This window comes from Pantherophis guttatus, chromosome 1 (assembly GCF_059756535.1).
Source record: "Pantherophis guttatus breed Tessera chromosome 1, ASM5975653v1, whole genome shotgun sequence".
Classification (NCBI taxonomy): domain Eukaryota; kingdom Metazoa; phylum Chordata; class Lepidosauria; order Squamata; family Colubridae; genus Pantherophis; species Pantherophis guttatus.
The window spans coordinates 61,866,677-61,885,374 of NC_142063.1; the positions used below are offsets into that span (position 1 = coordinate 61,866,677).

The window sequence follows — 18,698 nt, forward strand, 5'->3', positions numbered from 1 at the left end:
CTGTAGCCTTAGAAACACCCATTCACACTCATATCTCAAAGGAAGGATCCTTTCAAATTGAGGGCCTGTTATTTCAGGTGCTAAACCTTTTCTCCTCAGTCCTGGCAATTCTCTGGGCAATAACAAATCTGATCCAGGATAATAGAAATACAGAATGCCATGAAAGATGGGAGATGAGAGATATTGCCTCCTTTAAGAAACAAGTTTGGTGTAAGACTTTCTTTAAACTCTGAAAAGATTAAACTAAATGCTCCAAGGTGTCCTTTTTCAATTTCATTCAATTCATCGACTACGTAATATGGACTCATCGATTTTTTTTATTTCAAGTGGTCCAAGAACACTTGATTCTTATAGTGTGAATGAGGCTACGAGACAGTTACCTATGACATACTTTACATGTATATATGTATGTATGTATGTATGTATGTATGTATGTATGTATGTATTTGATTTTCAGTGCTGTCCAATTTGTCAACCAATTTTGGTGTCTCTGGAATCCAGCAGCCCAGGCAGAGAGGTTACAGAACAGGCAATGGCAACTCTTCCCTAGAGCACAATTTCAATTCTTGTTTGTGGAGCAGGCAGGGCCGGATTTAGATTGAAAGAAGCCCTAGGCTATTCCACTTATGAGGCCCTTTCACCAGTGGTGGGATTCAATTTTTTTAACAACAGGTTCTGTGGGTGTGACCTAGTTGGGGGTGTGGTTTGGCAATCATGTGACTGGGTGGGCGTGGCTAGCTGGTCACATGACTGTGTAGGCGTGGGTAGCTCGTCATGTGACCGGGTGGGCATGGCTATGTGCATAGGGACTACTCAGAGGGCTGAAAAAAGTCATTTCTGACTGGGCCTCGCACTTTTGACCGGTCCTCACACTTATGACCATCCTCACATTTATGCCCGTGCAGCTTTCTTAACAACCATGTCACTCATTTCACAACTGCTTCTCTTCACCATGGTGACAAGATAGGACAAAAACATAAAATGTGAGGATAGTCGTAAGTTCGAGGACTGGTCAAAAGTGCGAGGACCAGTCAGAAATAACTTTTTCAGCCCTCTGAGTAGTCCATATGCATAAAAGGATACAGCAATAGAGAGGGATGAAGGAAGGGAAGGGAAATTAGAGTAGGAATGAGGGTAAGAGAGGGAGGAAGAGAGGAGGAGAAGGAGAAAGGAAGAGGAAGTAGGGAGGAGAAGAAGAGGGGGAGGAAGAGAAAGTAAGTAGGAAAGAAAAGAGAGAGGTGGTAGGTTTGAGGAGAAAGATTGCTGTACAATAAAAAAGATGAAAGGGAAGAAAGCCAACCCGAAACAAATATAAAGATATTAAGATAAAGAATGAATTGTTAAACTTTAAAGAATAAAAGAGAACAAATATGAATAAATAACAATAATTAGAAACACACATACAAACATACAATGTATTTTCTTTGAACAGAGTATTTGGCTGGTTCACAAATTTAAACAGTGTTTAGTCATTTCAATTAAATTTACAATTTCTATATTTCCTTTTTGCCATATTTATTCCTCATCTATTTTTGTAAAAAACCAATATTACCCTTCATCCTCATCTCTAATCTTAATCAAATTCAATTTTCCCTTCTATTCTATATTATACCCCTTCCCATTGTCATCTATTTTTATATCCATCCTCACATTGGTTAATTATGTAATATTAGTTGTTTAATATAAATTCAACATTTTAATATAAATCAATTAGTTATATAACTACCTTTTTTGTATATTAATCAATATGAACATGAATATTCCAATTATTTCCATGCAATCCAATTTCTTACAAATCAATTAATTATATTTACCAATAATAATAAACCAAATAATTTCCCCCATATATTCCTCCAAACCACAACTTAACCATTTCTGCTTTCAACACAATATACAATTAATAGTATCTCAATTATTACAATTCCCTAGTTAAATAGAGCTTTTTTTCTTTTGTGTTTTAAAATCCTGAACTCTCCTCTTTTCCCCTAAATTTCCCATTGTTTGCACCTACCTTTTTTGGTGAGGAAAAAGAAAAGAATTCTGCCTGCCTAATTTTCCAACCTTGCAGCAACAGCAAAGCAGTTTCAGTTTCGTTTCTTTGCAAGGAAGCAGAAGAGCCCTGAGCAAAACAGCGGAGACAAATCAGCTGAGAGCCGGGAGGCCAATTAGCCTATGCTGAAGCTCCGTGGGCCAATAAAATTACAAAAAAAAAACACCGAACCCTTTGTTAAATTGCTGGCTCCCCCGCCCCCCCCGCCCCCAGAATCCCACCACTGTGTAGGCCCCTCTTGATCTTGAGGCCCTAGGCTGAAGCCTAGTTAGCCTATAGGAAAATCCGGCCCTGGGAGCAGGGTTCCTGAAAACACTCTACAACTTGGAGATAACATCTCACTTCCCTTCCCCTTCCTACTCAAAACTCCTCTCTTGGCCCATCCCAATTTTTGGTAATGCAAGCCACATTGGCTGTCTCAAACAATGGATAAAGACAAATTAGCCTGGAATTCAATGGCAGCAATCAGAGTCCAGGACATGAAGCATTTGGTGAGCTAACTTTGAGGGCAGATCTTCAGTTTTGGACATCAGAATTACTTCCAGCCAGTGAAGCAAATGTTTCCATGTGCAGCCAACCCTTAGGATCCTGTTGTATTTTGGTTGTGATATTCTTGTCCCTTCTCTTCAATACCTCAGTCCAAGGCATCACTTCACCAATAGATCATATTCACCCAAACAGCTATCACAATTACTCTTCTGAACTGCAGCTTATTTGCCCCTTCCCCCAATACAAACACAAGTACTCCAGGCAAAACAAAAGGCATTTTATTAAGATTGGGGAGGGGGTTAAGACTGTGTAAAGGGTTTCTGTGCCCTTTACACAGGGCACAGAAACAAATGATACATACATTTGCTATATGTGATGTGTCAAAAAACAAAATATCAAACAATGAAAGACATTGATTTGAGATGAGAAAAGACAGGTACCCTTAAAATATGTTGTATCTACTCCTTTCTCACCCAGGTTTATTTATTTAACATCTAAAGGATTTTAGAATTCAGACCTGTTATTTGATTGACTGTCCCTGAAAGAGCTAATTGTTGCACATCAAAGGAAATGACTTTGACTCAAAGGAAAAAACCTGCTTTCCTAAGCTTCACAAAAAAGCATGGATGCCATGCTAAAATGCTAATATAACCTTTATTAAAATACTAATAACGAAAGCCTAAAATTCTACATAAAACTCCTAGCTATTCCCCCTCAGGCCATTCCTGATCCTGGTACTCAGCAGCCATTGGTAGGGTCTGGCTGCCATTATAGCCCCTAAAATACATTGTCAATAGAAATGCCAGTCATGGAACACAAAGTAAATGCTATTGCCCAATATCTCAAATCCCTCCAAGTCAGGCACCATCCGAAATCAAAAAGACCTCAAGGAACCAGAGCACCAACACCAACAGTTCATGAAATTGTTCCAAATAGGAGATAGACCAGATATGTGGTATCTCAGATAGCAGAAGTAGGATCACAAGCAGTCTTGCCAACCTTATCATTGCTGACTCGCTTGTCCCCCTGCCATTCCCAACTTTAGCTGTCCATAGCTCCTGTTTCCAGGTTCTCCTCAGCATCCTGAGCTCTCATGAGGCTTCACACTGGCTACCATGGCCCTGATCCAGATCCAGGACAGTCTCCTCTATCATTTATTGCCCCCCCCTCCATCCTTTGCTGCTCCTAGTGGTTTGACATTGTTGTCTTCTTCCTAGGAGTGTGAAAAAGTAATCGGCCTAAAGTCACCCAGCTGATTTTATGCCTAAGGCAGGAGTAATGGTCTCCTAGTTTCTAGTCGGGTGTCATATCACCAAACTGACCCTCAGTCCTTAAAAATTGTTTGTATTTATTTGTTAAATAATACTGCATGTAAAAAAATGATTTACATAATAGCTTGTACATCAAAGAATTCTGCACTGAACTGCAGGGAACTCTGAAACAAACATCAAAGGTATTACCTATATTATTGGAGATTTCAATGAAAAAGTGGGAGAAATGGAAGAAACAGGAATCACAGTCACTTGATGAATAAAATGAGGCAGAAGAAGATCTGATTCAGCTATGCCATAAATAACAGCTAAGCATAATGAACATGTGGTTTGAACACCCAATCAGCAACTATACACTTGGACTTCACCAAACGGAGAACATTGAAACCAAATCGACTACATATTACGTCAAAAGAAGTGGAAAAGTTCTATCCTTTCCATGAAAACTTTTCCTAGTGCAGACTATGAGTCAAATCGCAAACTGTTAGCTGAAAAGGTAAAGTTCAGGTGTTGCCAATGACCACCTATGATTCAGAAAGTGTATGTTGAGAAGATTCCTCTGGATATGCAGTTGAAGTTAAGAACAGATTTGAACTGCTGAGCATCACAGAAAGACAAACAGATGAGTTATGGGAGGAATTTAGAAAAAAAAGTAACAACATATCACTGAAGTAACCCAAGAATATATCATATACAAGAAACCACCGAAATTATCCAGATGGATATCAGACGCTACAATAGAGGCTGCAAAAGACAGAAGGAAAGCAAAAACCATTGGTGACAGGGAAATAATGCAAAGACTAAATGCAAAGTTCCAGAGAGAGGCAAGAAAAGATGAAGAAAAGTACTGGGCTAAGCAATGTAAGAAACTGGAATAAGCAGCCATGAAAAGTCATACCTATGTGAAGAAGGCCAGAAACCCATTTATGGCAAGAAAGGCTATGGTTAGAGGATGTGATGGGCAGGAATTGTATGACCAATAAGCAATCAGAGAATGATGGTGGGAATATGTAGAACAACTTTACACAAATGAAAAACAAGGCCAAGCCATAAGAGGAGAAGCTGAATCTACCAGAAATGGAACCAGATATCCTGGAAGAAGCAGCAGTGTGGGCCTCAACCTGTTGCCTAACTGCAAAGGCCCAGGAGCTGATGGAATTCTTGCAGAGTTGCCGAGACCACTGACAGCAAAAGCACTGACAGCACTTTGCCAAAGTGTATGAAAGTCTGGTCAGTGGCCAAAATAATGGAAAAGTTCAGTGTTTATCCCAATACCAAAGAAAGGTAATACAAATGACTATTCCAACTACCGAACCATAGCCTGAGTAAAAATTCTCAGGTTATGGTTTGGTGAGTCAAATTCTCTGGAAGATAATCCAGCAATGAATCTAACCGCTAAGAGAGAAATGCCTGATGTACAAGCAGGATTTTGGAAAGGAAGATGAATGCATGATCATATTGCCAATATACATTGGATGGTGGAAAAAGCAGAGGAATAACTACTGTATTTTTTGGACTTTAAGATGTACTGGTGTATAAGACGTATAATAAGATTTTGAAGAGCAAGAAATAAAGTTTTTGCCCTTCCTGGCCCCCCAGGAGCACTCTGCAGGCCTCCCAAAGCATCTGTGTGCCCCATTTTTGTGAAAAATTGGTCCATTTTTTCCCTGTTTTTCACAGAAATGGGGGCATTTTTGCCCTCCCCAGCCCACAGAAACAATCTGCAGGCCTCCCAAAGCCTCTGCGCACCCTGTTTTTGCAAAAATGGGATGTGCAGGGCTTCAGGAGCCAAAAATGGTTGTATTCGGAGTATAAGACGCGCCGGCGGGGGGGGAGGTGTCTTATACTCCAAAAGTAAAAGACTTCCACATGTGCTTCATTGACTACACAAAAGCCTTCAACTGTGTTGACCATGACAAGCTCTAAAACTGCCTTTAAAAACTGGGAATATCACCACACCATATTGTGCTCATCTAGTCATTGTACTCTGATGAGGCAGCCACTCTGGAAACACAAAATGGTTCAGAATTGGAAAAAGCACTTGACAAGGTGGCATCCTGTCACTTTTCTATTCAACATGTACACAAAAATAGTTATGAGAAATGCACATTTGGAGGAATCTATCATTGGGGTTAAAATGGTAGGAATATCAACTTTCGATATGCCGATGATACAAAATTGCTTGTGGAAAGCAAAGAGGATCTGGAGTGGCTAATCTTGAGAGTCAGAGTTGAAACTGAGAAATTTGGACTGCACCTTAACATCAGAAAACAAAGATAACGACAACTGCAGAGAACACAAGGTCAGAGTGCAGATCGACAATGAGAACATCAAAACAGTAAAGGAATTCATCTTCCTGGGCTCCAAAATCAACTGAGCCCTGAGATCAGAAGGTGTTTAACACTTGGAAGAACTGCAATGTCTGGCATGGATAACATCTGGAAGAGCAAAGACATCAGCATCACAACCAAATGCAGATTAGTTAGTGCAATACTTTTTCCAATTGCTACTTATGGCTGCAAAACCTGGACTCTGAAAAAGGCAGATAGGAAAAAGATGGACATCTTTGAAGTGTGGTGCTAGAGGCAACTATTACATACCCTGTAGAGCAGGGGTCTCCAACCTTGGCAACTTTAAATGTTGCAAAGCTGGCCGAGGAACTCTGAGAGTTGAAGTCCACAAGTCTTAAAGTTGAAGTTTAAGTCCACAAGTCCAGAAGTCTTAAAGTTGCCAAGGTTGGAGATCCCTGCTGTAGACCGAACCTCACCAAAAATATCACTTGAAGCCAAGATCGCCAAACACAGGCTATCTACTTTGGTCATGTCACGAGAGCTGACTCACTCGAAAAGTAAATCAAGCTGGGAGTGATCAGTGGTAAGAGAGAAAGGGCTGCTATAGTATCTCCTGGCTGGACACTATAAAGGATGACATTGGATGACCATGGCAGATGGTCAGCTTGACAGTCAAGCATGGAAAGTGCTGATCCATAGAGTGGTCAAGGACTGGACATGCTTGAATGGCTGAGTATGACGATGATGTATTCTATTCTAAATTTCAATTGGTCATATATTTTATTTCCTTCTCAGTAGTGGTTTATTTTAGTTGGCATCTCATTTTACATTCCCCCCTGCCCCAAATATATAAAAAGTACAAATGTAGCACCTTTGTTTCATATCTAATGTTTCTACTTTTCTCAAAAAGCTTAGGGCAAAGGATTTCTGGGAGCAAAAAATCTCAGCACCTTTTAAATCTATCTTTCTTAGAAGAAGAGTAAAGATTTTCTTTTATTTTCTTTTTTCCTTTGAAAGGGATTTTGATTTTCTAATCTAAGTCTCACTACAGTATTCAGCTGTTCCTTTGACTTTTTCCTGACAATCCAGGGAGGAAGATAACTACAATAGATAACATGCAATGCTTTGTTTGTTTGTTTGTTTGTTTTGCAAAAGTAGCAAACAAGAAGGACCTGGGTCTTTTTTTTTAAAACAATATAAAACAAAGCTACCTAGAAACAAGAAAAGATATGAGAGATATCAGGATCCTAATCCCTACTGCTTAAGTAGATTCTCTAGCCAATATAAACGGGTGAAAACAGCTGTCGTGAGCATAGCAGCCTGTAGCATCAAACAGAACAGTCCCAGTCGGATACAAGAGCACAGCTGTTGCTCTCTTTCCAATGCTGGGAGGGACCTGACCAAATGCCAGCTAGAGATGTTTCCGAAATACTCTTCAACTGAAATTCTCCATGGATTTGAAGTTCTAAATTACCTTGTCTTGTTTTTTGAAGTAGAAACAATGCTTTAGGAAATTTCCATTGTTTATTGGAGGATGGGAAAGAGTAGATTTATTTATTTTTTTTGTATAAAATATGTCAGATTTATTTCCTAAGATCTCTAGGTAGAATTGAAAATGGTATCTCAAACCCTGAAACCCACTGCAAACAGAGATACAGTAAGGTTGCAAAAGGCAGCAATCTGTTTCTTCTCCTAGTGGTGAAATGAGCATCTTGTCTACCATACTTGAGAAGGTTTTGGCTCTTGGACCTCCTTTCTAGTATTGCCTCAGGATGGAAATAAATAAAGATTCCTTCCTTCCTTCCTTCCTTCCTTCCTTCCTTCCTTCCTTCCTTCCTTCCTTCCTTCCTTCCTTCCCTCTGCCATCCAATAATTAAATAACTTCTTGTTCTTGAATACTTGGGCATTAATGCAAGTCAAAAATACTGCCTGGCATTTTGATACTATCAAGAATCTTTTAACTGCAATTATCTAGGCTTGGTTTAGAGGAAGGGAGGGATTTCATCATTAGGAGAATGATGAAATCTTACTGTATATCTGTTGGAAAGGGGTTCCAGGGTTTGATATACCATTTTCAATTCTACCTAGGGATGGAAGGAAGGAAGGAAGGAAGGAAGGAAGGAAGGAAGGAAGGAAGGAAGGAAGGAAGGAAGGAAGGAAGGAAATATGTATCTTATCCTATCCTGAAGATTGTTAAAGGTAGCTCCTTTTTATTTCTATTCAAATTTCAGTTTTCTGTTCAAGTGAAAAGCCTGATAATATACCTTTAATCATTCCTTAGTAATAACAAAAAAGTAAATTGACCTTTCTTGTATATGTCTTACTAATTTTTTATTCAAATATCAGAAGTAGCCATAATAATGTATGTGAGGAGATATTCCAGTGAAAATAGGAAATGGATATTTTGTTTCACCAACATAAGAGTTTTGTAGGCCAATGATGTTTAATCAGCCAAAGACCATCAATATGATACTTTCAGCCCTTGTGTACTTATTTTATGCAACAATTTCATAAATTTGGATATAACTATTCAAAACCTGTTATTTATGTTATCAGCATAACATGCACCAAAATTGCACAGTATTTGCTACTATACATCTTTTCCCCTTTTCTTTTCTACGCTCTTCTTCCTTTCAAACCAAGAATGGGACCAAATTCAATAAGTTGTTCTTTCTTTTCTGTCCTTTCGGAAACTTCTATACTTACTTTTTGTTTTAAACTGATTCACTATTATACCATTAACTGGGATTTGTGTACATGCCTCTCTGATTTCAATCTGTGGAAAAAAGTTAAGATCTATTAAGGGGAATACAAAGTGGGGAAAAGGTTGTAATTAATAAACAAATACAAGAAATGGTGGTTATTTGCATTAATGAAGGCAGCTGAGACAGTTATAGTGCTTTCACTTAAATTATTGAAAAACTGATGATAGAGTCATATTTCATCTGTGTTTTTAGGTTCTACTCAATAGTAAAAAAAAAGAGTTAAAGATTCTGTTTTGCTCTCATTGTACAAAAGCAACTATGACTAATAAGAAGAATAAGCATCCCCCAAATAAATTGAATTCCGCTATGCTGCAGCACAGTTTAGCTATATAATGTTTAAGGCACTTTCCACAGCTATGCCCATCTCTCTTTATTTCTACCTAGGGAAATTACGTTTTCAAAGGATAAGACAGTAAATCTCTAAATCTCCATATTTACTCAAGTCTTTGCCTCTGCAGGGCAAAAGCTGCCAGACCTATGAATTTACAATGTTTTTATGTTAATGATATCCTCCAAGGAGTAACTCAAGATGAAAAGACAAATTAATTTATCCAGTTTTATCTGCCCACTAAAGTTTATACTTTGTTCTAGGAAGCAAATTCAAGGAATCAAGATTGTATCATTCAACTAGAGTGACTAAAATTTGATCAATGATACACAATATTCTTGAACCAAGCCCATTTGCTATGAGGTTGAGGAGACATATTGAGCTTCTCAAAATAGTCCTTCTTAGACCTTCAAAAAGAACAGAATGAGTTACATCATTTCCATTTTGAATGTTTTGTATTTCAGAGAAACTATTTTAATGCAATGATTTGAAATAACGTATTGCTGCATGAAACTTCAGATAGAGTGATCTATTAATATTTCACCAAGAGGCAACTGCAGAGCATCAGTGTATGTTTTGCAAGAAAACAAATCTTAGAAAGCAGTCTATTAAGAGACCTTGATAAATGCATAGAACAGGTTTTGTTGAAAATTATATGCTCATTTTGGAGTTTACTTTTTCCCAAAATTCTTTACTGCTTCATTGATTACTTGGATCTACTCTTATGAATTTTAGCAGACTAGTGATGAGTTTGGGCAAACTAAACAATCTGTTTGTCTACGGAGTTTTATCACAATTCTCTAGCTTCTGCTCTACTCTCTTCAACAATCACAAAGCTCATGAAGTGTCTATTCATGTTGTTAATAGGAGGGATAGGGTAAAATCCTCTTAGTGCATTGTCCACTCTGTTCCAACAATCTCTCTGTCAGACTGCTTGGTATGATTTCTCATATAGCTATAGATATCTTCAGACGTCTGATCTATAAGAGTTTAATGACCATGATAGGACATTGGAAGCAGTGCAAAACGTCCTAAATTCTATGGAAGTTTTTTTCCCCCCACAAAATAAAATGGACATATTTGGTCTTTATTTTAACCATTAGGTAGAAGGGTGATGAAGTTAATTTTCCTTTAAATTCATAGGAATTCTATGAAGTTATAGGAAGCAACATCACTTATTCCCTGTTTTTATTCTTATAAATCTAGAAATATTCCTGGTTGTCCTTGATGGATTTTCTATTCACTGAGGCCACACTTAACCTCTGGAATGGGAAATTGGCTTTAGGGCCTAAATAATTCCAATTAATTTTCCATTGAATACATCCTATATAACTCTACCAGACCTTACTGTATTTTCTGGTACAATAATTTGTTTTAACCTTTCCTTATTTCCTTTAGTGGGATAAGTAAGTATTTTTAAAAGTATTTTTTTCAGATTAGGATTCCATTTTTAATTGGGATTGCATCATTTTCATTTTTCTGCTCTGTTCCAGGTATCACAAGAGATTTTTCATTTGGGGGATGAAGCAAGCTTCCATCGTATGCAGATAAATGCACTGTTCTTTATTTTTTCCAGGATCTAGAAAACATTATTGGGGTTGCAAAACTCTCTGGAATCAGAATAGCCTGATGAAAGTGAATATATTAATATATTAAATATATTAAAGTTAAATCAGTTAAAATTTTGCTTTGCAACTCTTTCTAAAATTATCAGCTATGGGTCTAAAATCAGCTTATAGCATGGGAGACAAACTCGTGGCATTCACGTTGCCATCATGTGACATTTTGCAACGTTTTTCCCATTCGTGGAGCTGGGGTGGGCATGGCCTATGCGTGATGCATCCAACCTACAGACCACCAGTTTGACATGCCTGGCTTATAGGATCAATCCAACTGCAGTTGACAATTAGCAGGAAGATGTCACCGAGAAACAGACCTCTAGAATGCAATACACTATTTTAAACTATAACATTTTACAATGGCTAACATTAGGAAAGGGTTTGCTGAAGTATTGCAGTATATATTTACAAGGAAGGCAGCATGAGAAACTGTATTTCAACGGGTGACAAAGGAATGGAAAGTGAGAGGGAAATGCTAAGAAGAAACAAATAGATTCAGTGCTTCTTGACAAGGTAAGACCACTGCAAGTCGGAAAGAACTTTTACAATAATGGCTTAGCATATAATACGTCAAGAAGAAGGAAAGATATAAACATCAAAAATTTGCATAAAAGCTTCTGCTTTGAAGATTTAGCACTCTGTACCAAATTAAGACAAAAATAAGCACTACCATAACAGTAACACTTTAATATAGGTATCCATTATCTAATGCTTATATAATGGAAGCCAAATGACTTCATTATTATCACTGCTATCATACTGAATACCAAATTAACTCATGATAGAAACACACTTCCTTTAAAAACTGTTACTGCAACAATAATGGGGTGGTAAAGAGAAAGACTGGGGAGAAAGACTCATGCAAAGATGGCTAATTTGATCTCAGTGTTAACAAGTAATCTATTATTAATCAACTGTTCATTATACTTTTAGATTGTACTGTTTATTTGGGCTTTATTTGTACACAATTCATTTCTGTAATCTCTTGCTTTATTGTATTTCATTCATATGTAAACAGCTCTGTTGTGCTGGTAAGCGCCTACAGTAAAAGTTGAGGTTTTGGGGTGGACAAATCTAGTTGAGTGTTGATTTAGAAAAAAAGAAGATATAAATGTAAAAAACAAACAAACAAAAATAATTAATGGAATTGAAGGTTTACCAGAAAATGAACTGAATGCTGTCTATGATTATTAAAAACTGAGAATGTCAACAAATATAGAATGAAAAAAGTATCTCCATATCTATCTCTCTTCCTCTCCTCTATTTTAACATTCTTCAGCCAACCTTTTGGATTTTGATTATTTCTTTTAAGTTAACTTGGATAATGGCAATTCAGTGTTCTTGTAGCAAACAAAACAAAAATCTATCAAAGCAGCCACTGCAATTTGTGAGTTCATACATACAAAATGCACAGATCAGGATCAGGTGAGACAGGATCTGGAAAATCAATAGGCAGTGAAATGTTGTCATGAAGTAGCAGAATGAACTATGATATTATATCTTTGGCATTTGGGGCAGGGAGCCTCTTTAGATAAGGAAGCAGAATGCTCACACAGCAAGCAACTAGAAATTATAGCTGACAGTGTGATTGTTATGGATAGCTAAAGCCAAAATGTTAGTGAAGGAATGCTGATCAATGTTGTTGGCCCTTCACAAAGGTAATCACTGATACCAGCTCATTAGTTACTGCACACACTTGTGTATAAAGCCTGTCCACTTAGATTCCTGTAGTAAATGGGAAGCCGCTGGAACATCATTTTGTTATGCCATAAGCCATTAGGCCTACCTAGCAACATGAGGGATTGCTGACATTTTATATTATTGGTCTTTCTAATGGTGCTTCTACCAATATAAATGCAGTTTATGCTTCTAGCATTCTTATGGGCTGTTTCTTCTTTCTAAAAGGAATTTCTTATAAGGCACATTAGAGAATCCTCTCACAGCTTAAATCCAGCAAAGATAGCTGTAGTTACATGTTTAAGACACTGGTGAGCAAGCATCTATTCTTATCAAGGATGGAGGGATTACTAGGAAGGCCAGATACTACTTGTTGTCACTAGAGATACACAGCAGAATCAATAAAGATCTGAGATCTTTCTTTAGCAGCTTTATCATGTATCACTAACCTCACTGAAAGGACATACGGTTTTGGTTTAGAAATCGTATGCCAAATTATTGTTAAACTTTTTTTTTTATCAAGGATTTGGAACACAAAGGGAAGGGAATGTTGACAACTTTACAGATAACAAATTGGTGTGACAATCAGTGCCTTGGAAGCAGAAATAGATTGGGTTAGGAAAAATTGACTGAAACATACCTAATGAAATCAAATGTATGGATGTGAGGTATGTGGGTCAGTGTGTGGACATGGGGAAGGGAAGAACTTCTAGTTTGGTAATTATGCTTGTAAAAAGATCTTGAATCTGAATATATGCCAATACTAGACTAGACTAGACTAGAATATAATTCTTTATTGGCCAAGTGTGATTGGACACACAAGGAATTTGTCTTGGTGCATATGCTCTCAGTGTACATAAAAGAAAAGATATATTAGTTAAGAATCATAAGGTACAACACTTAATGATAGTCATAGGGTACAAATAAGCAATCAAATCATATTAGGAAACAGTCAATATAAATTGTAAGGATACAAGCAACAAAGTTACAGTCATACAGTCATAAGTGGGAGGAGATGGGTGATAGGAACGATGAGAAGATTAATAGTAGTGCAGACTTAGTAAATAGTTTGACAGTGTTGAGGGAGTTATTTGTTTAGCAGAGTGATGGCGTTCGGGAAACAACTATTACAATCTGGCATCCAGAAGTGCTAAACATAATTTTAGGCTGCATGAATACAGCTTCCAAATTATTACAGTTGATGTTGTAATTTTATGTTGTGCTTCATTGTTCAAACTTCAGCTTGTACATACTCTCCTGTTCAAGACATCACAATTTAAAAATAATTCAGAAACAGTGAAAAAGGTTTAGAAAGAGGTGAGAAGAATGTCTATTCACAAGAGTAAAAATTCAGTCTTACAATGAGTGATCAAAGAAACTGGGTAGGTTCAGCCTTGAAGAAAGAAGACTGACAGGATTATGAAAGCATTTTTTCAAATGTCTGAAAAAAAAAACCCATGACTTCTGCATATTAGGCATAGGATTATGGTATTAAATTATAAGAAGACAAATTCCAATTGAATGTTTAAAAAAGTCCCAAATGTTAAGAACAGTTTATTATTTCAAGGATGGTGGACTTTTCATCGAAGAATATGTTCAAGGAAGACCAGCCCAAGCACTAAGTATGGAATACAACTCGATGGTGTATGATTTTCTGATTATTGAGGAAGGTATTACCACAAATAATTCAAAATAAGACGAAAACTATTTTACATGCCCCTGCTCCCACCAACAAGGCCGAACTTCAAGCTTTCTTAGGCCTTTTAAACTTTTATGCAATTTTCATACCACACAAGGCATCTATTGCGGAACCTTTGCATCATTTGCTGAACCGGGGGACAAGTTGGAACTGGCATTCAACTGCAGCCGCTGCATTTACTAATATCAAACGTATACTCGTTTCAAACTCTGTCCTCGCTCACTACTGCAAGTCCCTACCCCTCGTACTAGCATGTGATGCTTCTCCTTATGGGGTGGGAGCAGTCTTAAATCACAGTTTCCCTGATGGCCGTGAAGCCCCTGTTGCATTTTTCTCCCGGACTTTGGCTTCAGTGGAGTGAAATTATTCACAGCTAGACAAGGAGGCTCTAGCATTGGTAGCTGGAGTCAAGCGGTTTCATCATTACCTATATGGTCGACCTTTTACACTAGTGATGGATCATAAGCCTCTGCTTGGTCTACTAGCAGCTGACTATCAAACTCCGCAATTCCTATCCCTGAGATTCACCAGGTGGTCTGTGTTTTTATCTGCCTATGACTACACACTCCTGTACGTGCCAGGCAAGAATCTGGCCCATGCTGACACCCTCAGCCGGTGCCCCATGCCAACGTTGCTCTCTGACCCAGCTCCCGCCTCATCAGTCCTGATGATTGAAGACTCACCTTTTGTTTTGACGGCGGCTGACATTGCTTGAGTTTCATCCCATGATCCAGAGATCTCCACAGTCATGGACTGGGTGCTAAGGGGGTGGGCCTGTGGACATGAAGTGGAAACCATACACTATCCATAAAACGGAATTATCTACCATGGGGGGTTGTTTATTGTGGGGACACAGGGTGGTAATTTCAAAATCTTTATGGGATTCTGTGTTAAAATCATTGCATTCCGGACACCCAGGAATAGTCCGAATGAAGGCTCTAGCTAGAACCTATCTCTGGTGACCTACTCTTGATCAATGTATCACCAACTGGGTGGCCAGTTGCTGCCCTTGTCAAGAATCTCGGCCAATGCCCCCTAAGGGTAAGCCCAGGGAATGGGAAGACCCCACTGGCCCGTGGTCCCGCCTTCATATAGACTTTGTGGGGCCATTTCATGGTCAAATTTTTTTTAGTGGTGGTTGACGCGTACTCTAAATGGATTGAACTGATACTTATGCACTCAATATCCTCAGAGGCCATCATAAAGGCCCTTCATACTCTATTCTTAACCCACGGGTTGCCTGACCTATTGGTGTCAGATAATGGGCCCCAATTAACTTCTACCACATTTGAGTTGTTCCTTGCCCAATTAGGTATCAGGCATGCCCTTATCTCTCCTTACCACCTGGCCAGTAATGGCCTTGTAGAAAGGGCTGTGAGATCCACAAAGGAGGCATTACGCCGCATGGGACCAGGGAAATGGCATGACCGTATAGCGGAGTATATGTTAGTGCAACACACCACCCCTTGTCAGGTTACCAATCGGAGTCTGGCAGAATTACTGATGGGTCGCTGGCTGCATACAATTTTGAATAGGTTACACCCCCGTTACGCCCCTGCTAAGCCTTTGGATTCAAGTAGGACATCTAAACCTTTTGGTGTGGGTGATAAAGTGTACACCAGGAATTATGGGGGTCATAATGGCCATTATGGTTACCAGGTAAGGTGGTGGATATTACAGGTCCATGCTCATATAAGGTTGATATGGGACAAGGCAAGGTTTGGAGACGTCACCAAGACCAGCTACGGGTCAGATGGGGTACTGAACATGATATAACAGAAAGATAGAACCCAGGCAGGAGAAAGTTTCAGCCAGGGGTTAAGGGGCATACCAGAAGCTGAGAAGCTACCAGACTCTGAGCAGCAGAGTTTGAGCCAACAGATTACTTCGGACAAGACAAACCCCGAGGAAGAAATTGAAACACAGGTCAAAAGCAGTAACGTACCTGTAGTTATTAGAACTTCTGGGGAAAGTAATTCCTCGCAAGAGTCTGTGAGTGAGGCAGGGTTAAGACGTTTGATCGGAAGCCGGTGCCGACCGGCATACCTCCAGGACTACACATGCGCCATCCAGGTGGAAAAGGGTGCAATGTATTAAGTCTGCTGAAGTAGGAAGTAACATTCTGTTCGTTGATTGGTTAAAGTAATGTTCTGTTGGTTAATTGGTTAAGCCGCCTGACAGCTGGCTAGATAAGAGCTGTCAGGCAGAGTTCCAAGCAGTTTTCAGTTATAGCTGTGGCAGTTAGCACAGCTGTTGTTAATAAATGGTTAATTACATGATCTTCACATTGTCCATTGTCATTGATCAAGCCAATACATTTCATGTTAAGAACAGTTTATTATTTCAAGGATGGTGGACTTTCCATCGAAGAATATGCTCAAGGAAGACCAGCTCAAGCACTAAGTATGGAATACAACTTGATGGTGTATGATTTCTGATTATTGAGGAAGGTATTACCACAAATAATTCAAAATATTGGCATAAATAGCTTTGTTCATTCAAAGTAATGGTAGTAAATACAACATAGCACAAAGAATTCCTTCATTGCGCCAAAAGTAACAAAGGCATCTTGATTCAGGTGATGAATTGCCAGCAAGGCAATTTTGAGAACTGAGCCTAATAAAAAAAAAATCTTTCTATTGATGTGGTGCTATTTGTATTTCATCAACACTCAGGGTTGGATTTTAGGCAGTATGGTAGACATTTTGAGGGTTCACAACCTGGAAAGTAAAAAATGTATCAGCAAAGAAACTATTTGAAAATTCAAGGCTAGCCCAAGGAGGTAACTCAAACTTTGTAGAGGCAACTTTGTAGAAAAGTTAACTGTGAAAGAAATTAAATAACAGCATTGCTTTGATGCCAATCTCTCAGGAATGTTTTTTTTAAAAAAATATACAAATTTTCAAAGGGTTATAGCCCTGGAATGATATAAAGAAACAGGTTTCTAGAGTGTATCTGTAAAATAATTTATGCAGCATAAACACACAAGCACTAGTTTCTATAAAATATCCTTCCTTAACATCTGCATAGCAAGCTAGATTTCAGAGCTATCACTTCCCCTCTCAGTATATGAATGGCAAAAATGTCATCTCATGTCAGGTATTTCTATAAGCATGGGGTGCTTGCCAAAGGGGGGGGGGGATAAAAGGCAATTCCAAAGTGACAAACTTATTTAAATTCAGAGATTACTTTCCCCCATCCCGGTTTTATATTGCAAGTCAACAACCTTAAAAGAAAAGTATCTGAAGACCACATGCAGTCTGTACCCTGATTTGAAAAGCCCATTGCAAACATTCAATTTAAACAACTGATAAAAGTGAAATATTTCATTCTGACAGTTTATTATGTATCAGAAAGGGAAAGTCAGAAAAACGTCTGAATGACAAAAGGGTGGGGGGGGGGTAACAGAAAGGAAAATGGAGAATGGAAGGAGTATTCTTATGGTTTCAACTGTAGTTTGCTAAAGCTGTGCTCACTTTGATGTAGATTTTTCTAAGAAGTAAACCCACCAGTAGATTCATTTCCTTAAAGAAAAATAGAATAAATTTCCCACCAAATTCTGTTACAGCAGTTGTGTTTGACTGATGCCATGCACACACAGACAATTTCAATAGGAGAGTCTACAAGTTCCAAAATTGTTTTAGAACCCTGACTTTTTTGTTTGTTTGTTTGATGCCTTCAAATCAGTGATGGATTCTGATGCAAGTCTTGGAATGCCACCCAATGTCTCACAGTTGGAAGAATCTATAAATATTTTATAAATAACTAAGCAATCAGAAGCTGTTAGCTCTGTTGGCAGACTTTTGCAGTATACTTTTTCTCTGCTAGATGTCTTGCGGACTTGATTGATGAAGTTGAGGACTGAATTCTCTTTCTTTTGAAATTGGGGTTGAATTAAATGGCCTGTGGTTCTTTTCAGTTCTAATGCACCAAACCAATTTAGGATTTAGTATTCATAGAGAGTTAGGTCTCCATGTATAGCTCTACTGGTGTAGTAAATTGTATACACAAGTGGCTATAGAACATATAGATTCATTCCAATATTATTATTATTGATTCAATTTGTTATGGCCATCCATTCCAGTAAACTCTGAGGTTATCTTGGGTTAGTGTGTAGAAAGCCTCAAAAACTTTGCAATAATTCTGAGAATTGATTCTTCCTTTTGCCACGTTCATGGCTAAGTTAGTCATTTATTAGGCAAATCACATCATACATCTTAAAACAATATTTGAGGGGTTAGAATAACCACCGGGTAACACTCCTGAAATTTTATGGAATAAAAAGAAATGGAAACATTGATGAAATATATCACATGCAGCGACACCCAGACAGGATTTGTCAGAATTCACATTATACAATGATGAGGACATGTCCCAGTGGATATTTTAGGCACTTTTCCTGAGTTTATTGTTAATTACTAAACAATCAGTTCAGTTGATTCTTAAATTACAGCTATGAAATACTGTAGCATGCATCTTTATATAGCTATGATTCTGTCCATTCAAAGC

General features: G+C 38.2%; 1 long non-coding RNA gene across 1 annotated transcript in view; it reads right to left on the bottom strand.

Moving 5' to 3' along the window:
* Nucleotides 1-16,237, bottom strand: part of LOC117666111 (uncharacterized) — a 31,362-nt gene extending 15,125 nt beyond the window's left edge. Inside the window, exons 1-3 of the long non-coding RNA XR_004591625.3 lie at nucleotides 16,135-16,237; nucleotides 14,873-14,963; nucleotides 8,808-8,877 (exon numbers count right to left, since the gene is read on the bottom strand). This is a non-coding gene — a long non-coding RNA (uncharacterized LOC117666111). The remainder of the gene's footprint in view (nucleotides 1-8,807; nucleotides 8,878-14,872; nucleotides 14,964-16,134) is intronic.
* Nucleotides 16,238-18,698: the final 2,461 nt, after the last annotated feature.